Source organism: Bubalus kerabau, chromosome 3 (assembly GCF_029407905.1).
Source record: "Bubalus kerabau isolate K-KA32 ecotype Philippines breed swamp buffalo chromosome 3, PCC_UOA_SB_1v2, whole genome shotgun sequence".
Taxonomy (NCBI): Eukaryota; Metazoa; Chordata; class Mammalia; order Artiodactyla; family Bovidae; genus Bubalus; species Bubalus kerabau.
Window position 1 is genome coordinate 56,293,798 of NC_073626.1, and position 16,337 is coordinate 56,310,134.

The window sequence follows — 16,337 nt, forward strand, 5'->3', positions numbered from 1 at the left end:
TTATCTGGACAGAAATAACAATAAAGAAACATGACCCTTAAATGACATAATAGAACATATGACCTTAATACACATATGCACATACAGACAAACACAGATACACACACAGGACATTCACCCAAAAGCAACAGAATATATGTTCTTCTCAAATATATGTAGAGACTAAACAACATGCTGGTGAGCAACCAATTGGTCAAAGAAGAAATCAGAAAAGAAATTTTAAAAATACCTCAGGACAAACAAAATGGAAATGTACCAAAATACCTCAGGAGAAACAAAATGGAAATGTACCAACATTTGTGGGATGTAACAAAAGAAATTGTAAGAGGAAAATTCATAGCAATAAATGCTTATGTTATGCATCAGTGATGGGAATATAGAACAGTGAACTGGCTTTGTAAACAGTTTGGCAGTCCTCCAAAACTAAACTGATAATTAGTCTATGGTCCAGCACTTGTGATACTAGAATTATACTAAAAATAACATAATAAAATGCATAAAGACTTATACATTGTGCCATTATTCATGGTAGCCTCAAATAAAGATGACCCAAATGTGCATCAATAGATGGGCAGATAAAATGTGGTGTATCCATACAATGGAAAATTGTTCAGTCATTAAAAAATGAAGTACTGATACATACTAGAACATGAATTAACTTTGAAAACATTGAGCTAAATGAAAAATAACAGATACATTAACCACATATTATACAATTTCACTTCCATGAAACATCCATAATAGAAAATCTACAGAAACCAAAAGTTGTTGCTGATTGTCAAGAGATAGGGTAAGGGGAAAATGGGGAGTTATAGTTAATATATATGAGGCTTCATTTTGTAATGGAGTGGTGAAAATATTCTGGAATTAGGTATTGGTGATGGTCAGTCAACCTTGTAAATACACTAGAAAGCACTTAATTTTATACTTATAACACTTGAATTTTTGATGCATTTTGATATGTTAATTATATCTCAAAATGAAAAACCAAATAGGAGATAAAATGGACAAGCAAAGATAACTCAGAAAAAAAGACTTCAAAATATTAGGTAAGAAATTATCCCAGTTAACACAGAATATGCATAAATGGTGTAAACCACCAGTAGAACTCATGGAGATTTCATTGTAGAATAAGAAACTGTGTGGAGACATAAGATTATGGGGTGTTCTGCTGCTACTGAAAAATCCAGGGGTTACTAGTGGTTGTTCCCATAGAATAGAGAGGAACCTATTCTAAGGACTGATCTGAGAACAAGCAGTGAAACTGTGAGAATGTAGCCTGTGCTCTGATTTTCTCAAATACACTTTAAAATATTTCCAGAAGTGCAAGATGAACCAGTATGAACTAACACAATATTGTAAAGTTTAAAAATAAAATAAAATTAAAAAAAAGAAAAACAGTCAAAAGAGAATCCAAACTTAGCAAAATAGGAACAATAGGATTAATAAAAGAGAAGGTTCTGATATAAAGGATGAAACATTAAAGGGGAACTATGGAGATGACCACATAGACAGAATATTTGAAAACTGGAAAAACTTCCCTGTCCCATCCCTCTGATGAGACATGAACTCCATCTAAAAGTGAAGAAACCACCTCATTTTTGGCAAGCAATACTAAATGACAAATGAACTTCATGTAGTGATATTATCAAACAAATGATTAAAATGATAAAAGTTAATAACTGAATTATAATTTAATAGATAATGAAGGCATACCTTAAAATTATGGTTCAGAGTAGATAAACCATGATCTAATACAAAAAAAGGTAAAATTTTAAAAAATATGAAGAGCAGAAAAAAATGCCAAAGATGAGATGTAGAAAATTTTATAATTTTAATTACTAAACAAATCAAGTATATGAAGAAGAGCAGACATGCTAAAAATTGTAAATATATATATATATATATATATATACACACACACATACATGCATACTAATGAAGAATGAATTAGAAGGAAATGAATAGGTGATAAAGAATGTATAATAAAAGAATTAGAGGAATAAGACAATGAAAAAATTAAGAAAAATAAAATTTTAAGTTAGAGAAAATGATAGATGTAGAAGACAAAAGAATATACCATCTATATTTATATCCATAGCCAGTATTCCCAAAGGAAAAAAGAAGTAAACATAAACCAAAACTATAATTCAAGAAATATTCTATATATGAAATGACATCAGATACTTATTGAAATGCCACACTGTGTAACTGTGAAAATCAAGGCATAAAAATTAATCCTGAGATGTATTTCAATAAAGTTGTAAGACCTTAAATATGTAGAAAAAACTTTTTTGGAAAAGGATGAAAATATTCAATTTACAAGGAAAAAATTAGGTAATTATCGTGCTTCTTGAAAGTAAGATTTCATAACAGAAAACAATAAAGAAACATACCTAAGATGCCAAGGAATGAAAAGAAGAATCAAGACTGTCATATTTGGTCAAACTGACACACAACTATAAAAGCTAAAAGTAAACAGGCATGTTATTTTCAGGAGTGCATAGGATTTCTTTTCTTTCCCAGGTGGCACTAGTGGTAAAAAACTTGCCTGTCAATGCAAGAGACAAGAAATAGAGGTTTGATACCTAGATTGGGAAGATTTCCCTGAGGAAGGCATGGCGACCAACTTCAGTATTCTTGCCTGGAGAATCCCATGGACAGAGGAGCTTGGCACACTACAGTCTGCATGCACACAAGGAATCAGAAGAATAAGGCTTAGCCAACCAGGAAATCAGGTGAAAGTTTGGATTAAAGTGTGATATTGAATATTAAATATATTTAATTTTAGATCTAAAGCTCAATGATGGTGATAAAGTCAAGAGTAAGGATATCACTTTATAATAATAGAGAAGAGAAAAAGAATATGGCATGGGGATTATAGTTCACTTCATTATTTATCATACAAAGAGAATAGTAGACAGTACCCAGGGAAACACAGGAGCTCAAGATACTATATGCAAAAAAATAAATTTCTTGTTACAGTCACATTAAAGTACAGTTAAGGCCAAGTAGAGCTCTTATACAGGATATAAATAACTACAAATCAGCAAACAGAATAGAGACAAACTCATTGAAAAATAGTCAAAATTCTATAAAGACATTATAAAAGAAGACATATAATACATAAAGAGCATATATACAAATTAAAACAATGATTTAATACCATTACACACATACCAGAGGGGCTGAAATGCAAAAGATAATTGACAAGCATTAGAAGAAAGAACATTTGAAGAAATCATAATTGAAAACTGCCCAAATTTCATGAGACACATAAATCTATATACCCAAGAAGCTAAATGAATTTCAAGTAAGATAAACTAGAACAGATTCACAGAAACATTATCATGAAACTGTCTGTTATGGACTGAGTTGAGTCCCCCTTGCCCAACTGGTATGTGAAAACCCTAACCCCTAAAATTGGAGAATGTGACTATAATTGGGGATAGGGCCCTGAAAGATGATTAAACTAAAATGAGGCTGTTCGGGTAGGCCCTGATCTAATCTAACTGGTATCCTTATAAGAGGAGTAGATTTGAATGCATAGAGAAGTAACAGGGATGTGCACACAGAGGAAGGACCCTGTGAGGACACAGTGAGAAGGTGGCCATCTGCAAGGTAAAGCAAGAGGCTTCAGGAGAAGCCAACCATGCTGACATCTTGATCTTGGACTTCTAGCTTCGAGACTGTGAGAAACTAAATTTCGGTTGTATAAACCACCAAGCCTGTTTTGTTATATCAGTCCTCACAATTGACACACTATTTAGAGCCAAAGACCAAGATAGAATCTTGAAGATAGAAAAATAAAAATAAGAAAAACAAACAAAAAAATTCATACAAGGGATTTTCAAAAATTAACTGCTGATTTCTCTGTAGAAATCAGGAAGGCCAGATAACAAGTTTAAAGTACTGAAAGAAAAAATAGAAAAGTCAAATGAGAATTCTATACACAACAAAACTATCCTTCAAAAATGAGGCAGAAATTAAATCATTCCAGTTAAAGAAAAATGGGGAGAGTTCATCACCAGAAGAACTGTCCTACAAGAAATGATTCAGAGAATCCTTCACACTGAAGTGAATGACCACTAGATAGTAACTTGTATCTACATGAAGAAATAAGACCACCAGAAAGTTAACTGCACTTGTAAATATAAAAGACACTATGCATATGTTTTTGTTTTTATCAATTTTCTGCTATAATTATTATAATTCAAACAACTGTGGCATAAAGCAATAATGAGCTTAGAGAGAAAAAGGGGGCGGATATTTCAAGATAAAAAGGTCAATAAATCAGGTAAACATAAAAAAATTACAATCATATATGAATATGAATTCATGAAACATGAGCTGATAGAAAGATGTGAAAGAAGAAATTTATAATTCAACAACAAAGTTGGAGACTTAAATATCCCACATTGAATAATGGATATAACAACTTAAACAGAAAATAGACAATGAAGTAGAATATTTGAATAAAACTATAAAACAACTAGACCTAACACAATTTTATAGAACTTTCACCTCAAAACAGCAGAGTACATATTCTTCTTAAGCTTGCATGGAACATTCTCTAGGATAGACCATATGCTAGGTTGTAAAATAAACCTGAGTAAATTTTAAAATAATTGTACTCATATAAAGACTATTCTTTGACCACATTGGAATTAAATCACATATAAATAACAGAAAGCAATTTGGAAAATTCACAGAAATATAGGGAAATATGAAAATTAAATACCACACTTCTAAAATAACTAATGGATTAGAGCAAGAAAATTACAAAATAGTTTGAGATGAATGAAAACAAGTAAAACACATACATAAATTTAGGGGATGCAGCTAAAGCAGCACTTAGAAGGAATACTATGAACAATTTTGTGACAATAGTTTAAATTACCTTCATGAAGTGGACACTTTCCTTGAAAGGCATCAACTCCAAACTCTGAATCAAAAACAAACAGAAAACCTGAATGTCTATAACAAGCAAAGAGATTGAAATAGTGACCAAAAATCCCTTGCAAAGGAAATCCCATAGCTATAGTTTCACAGATGAATTCTACTGAAGTTTTAAAGCAGAAATAATACTAATTAACCACAGATGTTTTCCAAAATAGAAGAATATTTTTCAAATTACTCTATGAAGCCAATATTACCCAAACACCAAAACTGAATAAAGACCTCTAAAGAAAAGAAATTACAGACGAGAGTTTCTAATGAAGATAAATGCAGAAATCTTCAATAAAATACTAGTAAATTGAAAATAACAATACATAAAAAAGATTATATATCATGAGTAAGTATAATTTATTCCAGAAATGCAAGGTTTATTTAACATAGCAAGATTGATCAATCAAATATACCATATTCATAGAATAAAGGACAGAAACATAAAAAGCATCTCAATAGACACAGAAAAGGTATTTGACAAATTCCATTATCCCATGATTAACAAAACAAAATCAAAACTGAAACTCAGCAAATTATAAGGGAGCCTAGTGAAAGAAATCCATAAAAACTCATTAACTAACATCGTTTTGATGGTGAGGAATGCTTTCCCCTTCAGATCAGGAAAAAGACAAGGATGGCTCTTCTGGGTTTTTTTTTTTTTTTTAATATTTTATTGGGAATTTTAGTCATAACAATTAGGGAAGAAAATTAATAAATGACATTTACATTGGAAAGGAAGGAGTAAAACTATCTATATTCACAGAACACATGATTTCATGTATACATAAAACCATAAGTGAAAGTGAAAGTCATTCAGTCTTGTCCAACTCTATGTGACCCAGTGGATTATACAGTCCATGTAATTCTCCAGGCCAGAATCCTGGAGTGGGTAGCCTTTACCTTCTCCAGGGGATCATCCCAATCCAGGGATCGTACCCAGATCTCCCACAGTGCAAGCAGATTCTTTACCACCTGAGCCACCAGGGAAACCCCAAAATACTGGAGTAGGTAGCCTATTCCTTCTGGAGCATATCTTCCTGACTCAGGAATTGAACCAAGGTTTCATGCATTGCAGGCAGATTATTTACCAGCTGAGCTACCAGGGAAGCCCATATAAAACCATAAGGAATGCACAAAATACTAGAACTAATAAGGAAGTCCAGCAAGGTTGCAGGATAGGATCAATATGCAGAAAACAGTTGTATTCTATATACTAAAAGTAAACAATCTTAAAATTAAGTTAAGAAAACTATTTCACTTATATTTTTATCATAATGAATAAATAATTAGGAGTGGATTTAACAAAAATTGCAAGAGTTTTACACTCAGAAGTACAAAGCATCATTTAAGCAATTAAAAATCTGAATAAATGGAAAGACTTTCAGTGTTCATAGATAAGAAATTTGATATTGTTAACTTGGAAATACTTCGAAAACTGATATACAGATTCAGTTCAATTCAAAAGTTTTTGTTGTTTATAGAAGCTAACAAATTAATCCTAAAATTCATGTAGAAATACAAAGGATCCAGGATTATATGATCTTGGATAGATAAACTTGGAGGACCCACATTTTCTGATTTTAGAACCAACAGTAAATCTATAATTATTGCAACACTGTATTACTGGCATAAGGCTGGAAACAAATATCTGTGGAGTATAAACGAGAATTTGGAAATAAATACTTAAATGTATAGTCAATTACTTTTCTGTAAGAATGCCAATACATTTCTGGGGGGAAAATAGGCTTTGCAACAAATGGTGCTGGGACAACTGCAAACCACATGCAAAGAGAGAATCTGAAGCTCTACTCACATGTACAGAAAACTTAACACAAATTAATCAAAGACCTAAAGAAGAGAGTGCTATAAAACTTTTAGAATAAAACATAGGATTGCACCTTTATGTACTTCGATTTGGCATTTAAACTTAGATATAATACTAAAGCAAAAGTAGATTAGAAAAATGAAACTTAATCAAAAATTAAAAGTTGTTGTGCTTCAATGAGTGCTATCAAGATTCTAATAAAATAGCAAAAATAATAGGGAAAAAAATCAACAAATCATTTACCTGATCAGAGACTTCTATTCAGAATCAATAAAGAATTCTTTAACTTAAACAATAATTTACTGCTAATGATTAGTAGCAAACCAAGACACCTACCACTGGAGAAGAGAATGGCAAACCACTTCAGCATTATTACCTTGAGAACCCCATGAACAGTATGAAAAGGTACAAAGATATGACACTGAAAGATAAACTCCCCAGGTCAATAGGTGCACAGTATGCTATTGGAGAAGAGCAGAGAACTAGCTACAGAAGGAATGAAGAGCCTGAACCAAACCAGAAATGATGCCCACTTGTGGATGTGTCTGGTGGTGAAAGTTCAATGCTGTAAAGAACAATACTGCATACGAACCTGGAATGCTAGGTCCATGAATCAAGGTAAATTGGAAGCGGTCAAATGGGAGATAGCAAGAGTGAACATCGACAATTTAGGAATCAGTGAACTAAAATGGACAAGAATGGGTGAATTCAATTCAGATGACCTTTATATCTACTACTGTGGGCAAGAATCTCTTAGAAGAAATGGAGTAGCCCTCTTAGTCAACAAAAGATCCCAAAATGCAGTACATTGGTGCAATCTCAAAAATGACAGAATGATCTGTTAGTTTCCAAGGCAAACCATTCAATATCACAGTAATCCAAGTCTATGCCCCAAGCACTAATGCCAAAGAAGCTGAAGTTGAATGGTTCTATGAAGACCTACAAGACCTTCTAGAACTAACAGCAAAAAAAAAAAAAAAAAAAAAGAAGAAGAAGAAGAAGAAGAAGAACAAAATGTCCTTTTCATCATAATGGATGGGAATGAAAAAGTAGGAAGTCCAGAGATACCTGGAGTAACAAGTAGCTTTGGCCTTGGAGTACAAAATGAAGCTGGGAAAAGGCTAATAGAGTTTTGCTAAGAGAATGCCCTGGTCATAGCAAACACCCTCTTCTAACAACACAAGAGAAGACTCTACACATGGACATCACCAGATGGTCAACACTGAAATCAGATTGATTATATTATTTGCAGCTGAATATGGAAACTCTATACAGTCAGACAAAATAAGACTGGGTGGGAGCTGACTGTGGCTGAATCATGAATTAATTATTGCAAAATTCAGACTTAAATTGAAGAAAGTAGGGAAAACCACTAGACCATTCAGGCAGTTCATTCACTCAGTCGTGTATGACTCTTTGTGATCCCATGGACTGCAGCATACCAGGCTTCCCTGTCCATCACCAACTCATGGAGCTTACTCAAACTCATGTCCATCAAGTTGGTGATGCCATCCAACCATCTCATCCTCTGTCATCCCTTTCTTCTCCCACCTCCAATCTTTCCCAGCATCAGAATCTTTACTAATGAGTCAGTTCTTTGTATCAGGTGGCCAAAGTATTGGAGCTTCAGCTTCAGCATTAGTCCTTCCAACGAATATTCAGAAATTATTTCCTTTAGGATTGACTGGTTTGATCTCCTTGCAGTCCAAAGGACCATTCAGGTATGACCTAAATCAAATAACTTACAATTATAAAGTGGAAGCAACAAATAGACTCAGGGGATTAGAACTGATAGACAGACTGCCTGAAGAACTATGGATGAAGGTTTGTAACATTGTACAGGGGGTGGTGATCAAAACCATCCAGAAGACAAAGAAATGCAAAAGGGTGTTTAAGGAGGCCTTACAAACAGCTGAGAAAAGAAGAGAAATGAAAGGCAAAGGAGCAAAGGAAAGATACACCTATCTGAATGCAGAGTTCTAAAGAATAGCAAGGAGAGATAAGAAAGCCTTCCTAACTGAACAGTGCAAGGAAATAGAGGAAAACAACAGAATGGGAAGACTAGAGATCTCATTAAGAAGATTACAGATACCAAGGGAACATTTCATGCAAGGATGGGCACAATAAAGGACAGAAATATCATGTTCCTAATTGTAACAGAGCATATTAAGAAGAGGTGGCAAGAATAAACAGAAGAAGTATACAAGTATACATCATGGTCTACCATGATGGTAGACCAGCTAGACCCAGACATCTTGGAGTGCAAAGTCATGTGGGCCTTAGGAAGCATCACTATAACCAAAGCTAGAGGAGGTGATAGAATTCCAGTTGAGCTATTTCAAATCCTAAAAGATTGTGCTGCTCAAGTGCTGCACTCAATATGCCAGCAAATTTGGAGAATGTAACAGTGGCCACAGGTCTGGAAAATGTCCATTTCATTCTAATCCCAAAGAAAGGCAATGCCAAAAATGCTCAAATTACTGCACAATTGCACTCATTTCACATGCTAGCAAAGTAATGCTCAAAATCCTCCAAGCTAGGTTTCAAGAGTATGTGGACTGAGAGCTTCCAGATGTACAAACTGGATTTAAAAAATGCAGAGGAACCAGAGATTAAATTGCCAACATCCATTAGATCATTAAAAAAAAAAAAACAAAAAAAAAAAACACCAGAGGGTTCCAGAAAAACATCTACGTCTACTTCATTGACTACACTAACACCTTTTAATGTGTGTATCACAACAAACTGTGGAAAATTCTTAAAGAGATGGGAATACCAGACTACTTTACCTGCCTCCTGAGAAGCCTATATGGAGGTCAAGAAGCATCAGTTAGAACTGAACATGGAACAATGGACTGGTTCCAAATTGGGAAAAGAGTACTGACGTATACTGTCACCCTGTTTATTTAACTTATATGCAGAGTATATCATGCAAAATGATGGGCTGGATGAAGCAAAAGTCGGAATCAAAACTTCTGGGAGAAATATCAATAACCTCAGATATGCAGATGACACCACCTTTATGGCAGAAAGCAAAGAGGAACTAAAGAGCCTCTTGATGAAAGTGAAAGAGGAGAGTGAAAAACCTGGCTTAAAACTCAACATTCTGAAAACTAAGATCATGGTATCCCGTCTCACCACTTCATATCAAATAGATGAGGAAAAAATGGAAACAGTGACAGAGTTTATTTTCTTGGGCTCCAAAAGCATTACAGATGGTGACTGCAGCTGCGAAATTAAGACACTTGCTCCTTGAAAGAAAAGCTATGACACACCTAAACAGCATGTTAAAAAGTGGAGACATTACTTTGTCAAATGGTCCATATAGTCAAAGCTATGGTTTTTCCAGTAGTCATGTATGGATGTGAGGTTGTGAACCATAAAGAAGACTGAGCACAGAAGAATTGACGCTTTTGAACTGTGTAGTTGGAGAAGATCCTTGAGAGTCCCTTGAACTATAAGAAGATCAAACAAATCAATCCCATAGGAAATCAATCCTGAATATTCATTGGAGGGACCCACACTGAGGCCGAAGCTCCAATACTTTGGCCACCTGATACAAAGAGCTGACTCATTGGGAAAGACCCTGATGCTGGAAAAGATTGAAGGCATCAGGAAAAGGGGACAACAAAGAATGAGATGGTTGTATAGTATTACAAACTCAATGGGCACTAGTTTGAGCAAGCTCCAAGGACCTGGTGAAGGACAGGGAAGCTTGGTGTGCTGCTGTTCATAGGGTCACAAAGAGTCAGACATGACTAAATGACTGAATAACAACAAAAACATCTACCATGCAGATGACAAAAACAGGCCTTAGAGTGGATGTACAGGTTTGCTAGAAAGCCAAAGTCTTCTGGTGAGCCTGGCCATGGCACAGATCAAGGCCAAAGGAATGAATCAGAGGTGAGTTTACATGGGTTTATATTCCCTAGATTAAGTTATTATAGCCAACTCTAGGCCATTTCCATCAGTTATTTATATAATCAGCACTTTTTACTTAATTTTTCTTTAAATATAATTTTTTAAAATATCATTAAAATGGGGAGATTTGAATACATATTTCTCCAAAATAGGAATACAAATGAGCAGTAAGCAAATGAAAAGATGATAAACATCATTAGCTATTAGATACATACAAACAAAACCATATTAAGCTTCCATTCACATGTGGTAAGGTGGCTAAAACTAAAAAGGTATAAAATGACAAATCTTGGTGAGGATGTGTAAAAATTAGGAACCTAATTCATAGCTTTTGGGAATATAAAATAGTACATCTATTTTGGAAAATAGTGGTAGTTCTTCAAAATATTAAAAACTGAGTTATCACATGACTGAGCAATTCAACTAAAAGCCTACAACCACAGAAAATCTTTTACACAACTGTTTCTAGTGAGAATATTTAGTAAAGCCCCAAATAGAAATAACCAAAATGCCTGTCAACCAATTAATGGATAAATAAAATGAGACATATCCATGATAAAAGTTTTGATCAACCCAGTTTCATTTGGAAAGGGTTTTCCTACATCACCAAACAATGCTCTGATATCAGATGGATGTCCTACCGTTCAGCTCAATTCTTACACCATGTACATGGAGGTAGCATCAGATCCCACAAGTTAAAGGCTCAGTCCCACAAGATTGCCCTGTGCTTCTAATGTGTGTGAATTTCACTCAGTCATGCCTGACTCTTTGAGACCCCATGAACTGTAGCCTTCCAGGCTCCTCTGTCCATGGGATTCTTCAGGCAAGAATAAAGGAGTGGTTTGCCATTTCCTTTTCCAGGGGATCTTCCCAACCCAGAGATCAAACCCAGGTCTCTTGCATTCAAGGCATATACTTTACCCTCTGAGCCACCAGGGAAGCCCTAATAGAATCCTTCTAATACCAACCACAAAAAAAGGTGTCACCTGTGTGACTGACTGAGCAGCTATAGACTGGAGATTTCAACTACTCTCTCCTTGGGTTTGATTAATTTGCTGGAGTGGCTTACAGAACTCAGAGAAATATTTTACTCAGTAGATCACTGATTTATTATGAAATGATATAACTCAGGAACAGCCAGATGGAAGAGACGCAGAAAGCAAGGTTTGAGGAAATGGCTTGGAGCTCCCATGGTTTCTTAGAGCACACTATTCTCCCCAAATCTCCATGCATTCACCAACCCAGAAGCTCTCTGAGTTCAATCCTTTTATAATTTTTTTGGAGGCTTTATTAAATAGGCACACTTGGTTAAATTATTGGCCACTAAGGCTTAAACTCAGTCCCTATTCTTAGTTGCTCTAAGAATAAAAAGCCACCGCATTAATGTAACAAAAAACACATTTGGATTTTAGTAGTTCTGTGTTGTAAAGGGGATGTAGGACAATATATGTTTCCTATTTTAAATCACAATATCACATATACAAAGAAACTGTCAAGGAAAAGAAATGAAGCACTGATACATACTCTGACATGGATGAACCTTGTAAATAAACATAAGTGAAAGAAGTCAGTCATAACATACCACATATTATATGATTCCATTTTTATGCATTGTCTGTAATAGACAATTCTAGGAAAAGATAAAGCAGATTAATGGTTTTCCTGGACTGGAGAGAAAGATTTAGGGAGTATTTTCTAAAAGTCTCAGAGTTTTATTACCTCAAAAGGAAATGAAAATATTCTAACATTAAATAGTCGTAAAGGTTGCACAACTCTTTGTGTATACTAAACAACCATAAATTGTGTAATTTAAAATGGAGAATTTTTGATGTGTGAATACAGATGTCATTTAAAAAAAAAACAGATTGCCTATTTTTGGAATTTAAATTCAGTTTAAAACACTGAAAAATTAAAAAAAAAAAATCATGATCTGAAGTCAGGTCAAGAGGTCCAAGGGCTTCCCAGGTGACTCATGTAAAGAATCTGCCTACCAATGTAGGAGAAGCAGGAGACACAGATTGAATTGCGTTAAGAAGATCCACTGGAGAAAGAAATGGCAACCCACTCCAGTATTCTTGCCTGGAAAATCCCATTACAGAGGAGTCTAGCAGTCTACAGTCCATGGGGTAGCAAAGAGTCAGACATGACTGAACACATAAGCATGCCAGAAGTCCAATGATCACTTATTTGTATCCATCAGTAGATGACCATGCTTGTGGTCCACATCTCAGAAGCAGGCTTCCCCTTATGTGCCACTCACACCCCCAGGCTCTAAGGTCTACAAAGTCAGGGACTCTATATGGATATTTTTTGTATTTGTGATCCTGTATTTAACACTACGATGGTGCCAGGCATGCAGAGATTGGTCATATATATTCATTAAATAATTGTCTTTTCTCCCACTTACTCATCCCACCTATACACATATACAAAGTATTATATAAGTACTAATCTTTGTATATCACATATACAAAGGAATTGTCAAGGAAAAGAAATGAAGCACTGATACATGCTCTGACATGGATGAACCTTGTAAACAAACATTAGTGAAAGAAGCCAGTCATAAAAAACCACATGTTATATGATTCCATTTGTATGCATTGTCTGTAATAGACAATTCTAGGAAAAAATAAAGTAGATTAATGCAGATTAATAAAATAGATTAAAGTAGATTTTCCTGGATTAGTAGTAAGCAATCCTTCTCCAGTGGATCTTCTCAATGCAATCCAATCTGTGTCTCCTGCTTCTCCTACATTGGTAGGCAGATTCCTTACCTATGAGTCCCCTGGAAAGCCCTTGGACATCTTGACCTAACTTCAAATCATTATTTTTTTTTTTAATATTTCAGTGTTTTTAATTGAATTTAAATTCCAAAAGTAGACAACCTATTTTTTAAAATGACGTCTGTATTCACATGCCAAAAATTTTCCATTTTAAATTATACAATTTATGGTTGTTTAGTATACTCAGAGAGTTGTGCAACCTTTACCACTATTTCAGGTTAGAATATTTTCATCACCTTTTGAGATAATAAAACTCAGAGCCCTTTCCTGGATTAGTAATAACCCAAGCTATTTACCAAGCAGGAGAGAGAGAGAGAGAGAGAAACTAGGTCACAACGTGCAAACCAGAGATGGTTTGGAATCCAAAGTCCTTTGGTGAGTCTCAGACAAAGGTATCAGAAATGAGTCAGAGATGAATTTACTCAGGGCTTTTGGTCCTGAGATTTCAGCAACCCACTCCAGTATTCTTGCCTGGAAAATCCAAGGGACAGAGGAGCCTGAGCTGCTGTCTATGGGGTCACACAGAGTCGGACATGACTGAAAGGATTTAGCAGCAGCAGCCACATTTAGGCCACTTCCATTATCAACACTTATTATTTAATTTTACTTTAAATATACATTTAAATGATGTTGCTCTTCTCAATGAAAAGGGAACTTGCTTTTCCCTGCCCCCGCCCCCTGGCATCAATTGGTACAATCAAATGGTACTTATCCATCCTCCCTAGGTAGAAGAAATTTAACATCAGTAGAAAAACCTTTTAAAATCTGTTTTATTTTTGCATCAATCAAGTGTCCATTTTATACTACACTGCAATGTTTTAAATCTCTTTAATTCTTGGACCATATCAAACTGGGAGAAATTACAAAACTGACTCATTCAAGATATCAACAGATATATTAATCCTGTTTTATCAATTCACAATGCAAATAAAAAACAATAGATTTTTTTTTTCCCTCAATAAAGTGGTGTTTTCAACAGAGGGCTGTGGTTCAGTTCAGTTCATTTCAGTTGCTCAGTCATGTCCAACTCTCTGTGACCCAATGGACTGTAGCACGCCAGGCTTCCCTGTTCTTCACCATCTGGAGCATGGTCAAACTTGTGTCCATCAAGTCAGTGATGCCATCCAACCATCTCATCCTCTGTGGTCCTCTTCTCCTCCTGCCTTCAATCTTTCCCAGCATCAGGGTCTTTTCCGATGAGTCCGTTCTTCATATCAGGTGACCAAAGTATTGGAGCTTCACTTTCAGAATCAGTCTTTCCAATTAATATTCAGGACTGATTCCTTTAGGATTGACTGGTTTGATGTCCTTGCAGTCCTTGAGAGTCCAAAGACTCTCAAGAGTCTTCTTGAACACCACAGTTCAAAAGCATCAGTTCTTTGGCATTCAGCTTTCTTTATAGTCCAACTCTCACATCTATACATTACTGCTGGAAAAGCCATAGCTTTGACGATATGGACCTTTCTTGACAAAACAATGTCTCTGAGTTTTAATATGCTGTCTAGGCTGATCATTGCTTTTCTTCCAAGGAGCAAATATCTTTTAATTTTGTGGCTGCAGTTAACATTTGCAGTGATTTTGGAGCCCAAGAAAATAGTCTGTTACTGTTTCCCCATCTATTTGCCATGAAGTGATGGGACTGAATGCCATGATCTTCATTTTTGAATGTTGAGGTTTAAGCCAGCTTTTTCATTCTCCTCTTTCACTTTCATCAAGAGGTTCTTTATTTCCTCTTAGCTTTCTGCCATAAGGGTGGTGTCATCTGCATCTCTGAGGTTATTGATATTTCTCCCAGCAATCTTGATTCCAGCTTGTGCTTCCTCCAGCCCAGCATTTCTCATGATGTACTCTGTATATAAGTTAAATAGGCAGGGTGACAATATACAGCCTTGATGTACTCCTTTCCCAATTTGGAACCAGTCTGTTTTTCCATTTCCAGTTGTAACTGTTGCTTCTTCACCTGCGTACAAGCTTTTCAGGAGACAGGTTAAGTGGTTTGGTATTCCTGTTTCTTTAAGAATTTTCCACAATTTGTTGTGATCCACACAGTCAAAGGCTTTGTTTTCAACAGAAGACTGTGGTTACTTACTAAATTAAAGAAAATGCAAGAAGGATGAAAATGCAGTGTTGGTCAAGAACAAAAGTAAGATCAAGCAAAATGAGAGGCCAGAGAGGTTGTTCTAGGCCTAGAGTTTACAGGAATTTTGGAATGGAGATCATTGACTTTGTGCCTCTTTGAACCTCCAGTGTCCTGAGTCCACACTGAGAGATGTTTACCTGGGTGTGCTTGGTGACCTCCCACACTGCCACTTTGGCTATTACATATGATGCCAAATTTCTTCCTTCACCATATTCTAATTCAGTCCCAATTCCGGAGTTCCTGTTTTTCCAAGACACCTCTGGATGACAGTTAGCTACTGGGTTGATTCAGGAAAGCCATCATCTTTTAGAAGAGAACTCCATCACCTCTGATCGGCAGGTGACAGTGGATTGCAGTACTTGATGTCAACAGGGCTTACGCCACACCTGGAAAGTGGAATGTGATTAATCACCACTGTCTGCAATGAACGCTGGGATGGAGAGAATGCTACATGTTTGTCATCTGTGATGCCTCCCAGTGCTCTCGTTTAAAGCTAAACTCACTTTACACAGGCAGGCGCCCCTCACATACTCCACAGCAGTCACAGTGGTACTTGTGGCTGTTCAGACTGCATTGTCTTTCAGGAGTCCATCAGTTCAGTTCAGTTCAGTTGCTCAGTCATGTCCGACTCTTTGCGACCCTGTGAATCACAGCACGCCAGGCCTCCCTGTCCATCACCAACTCCTGGAGTTCACTCAGACTCACGTCCATTGAGTCA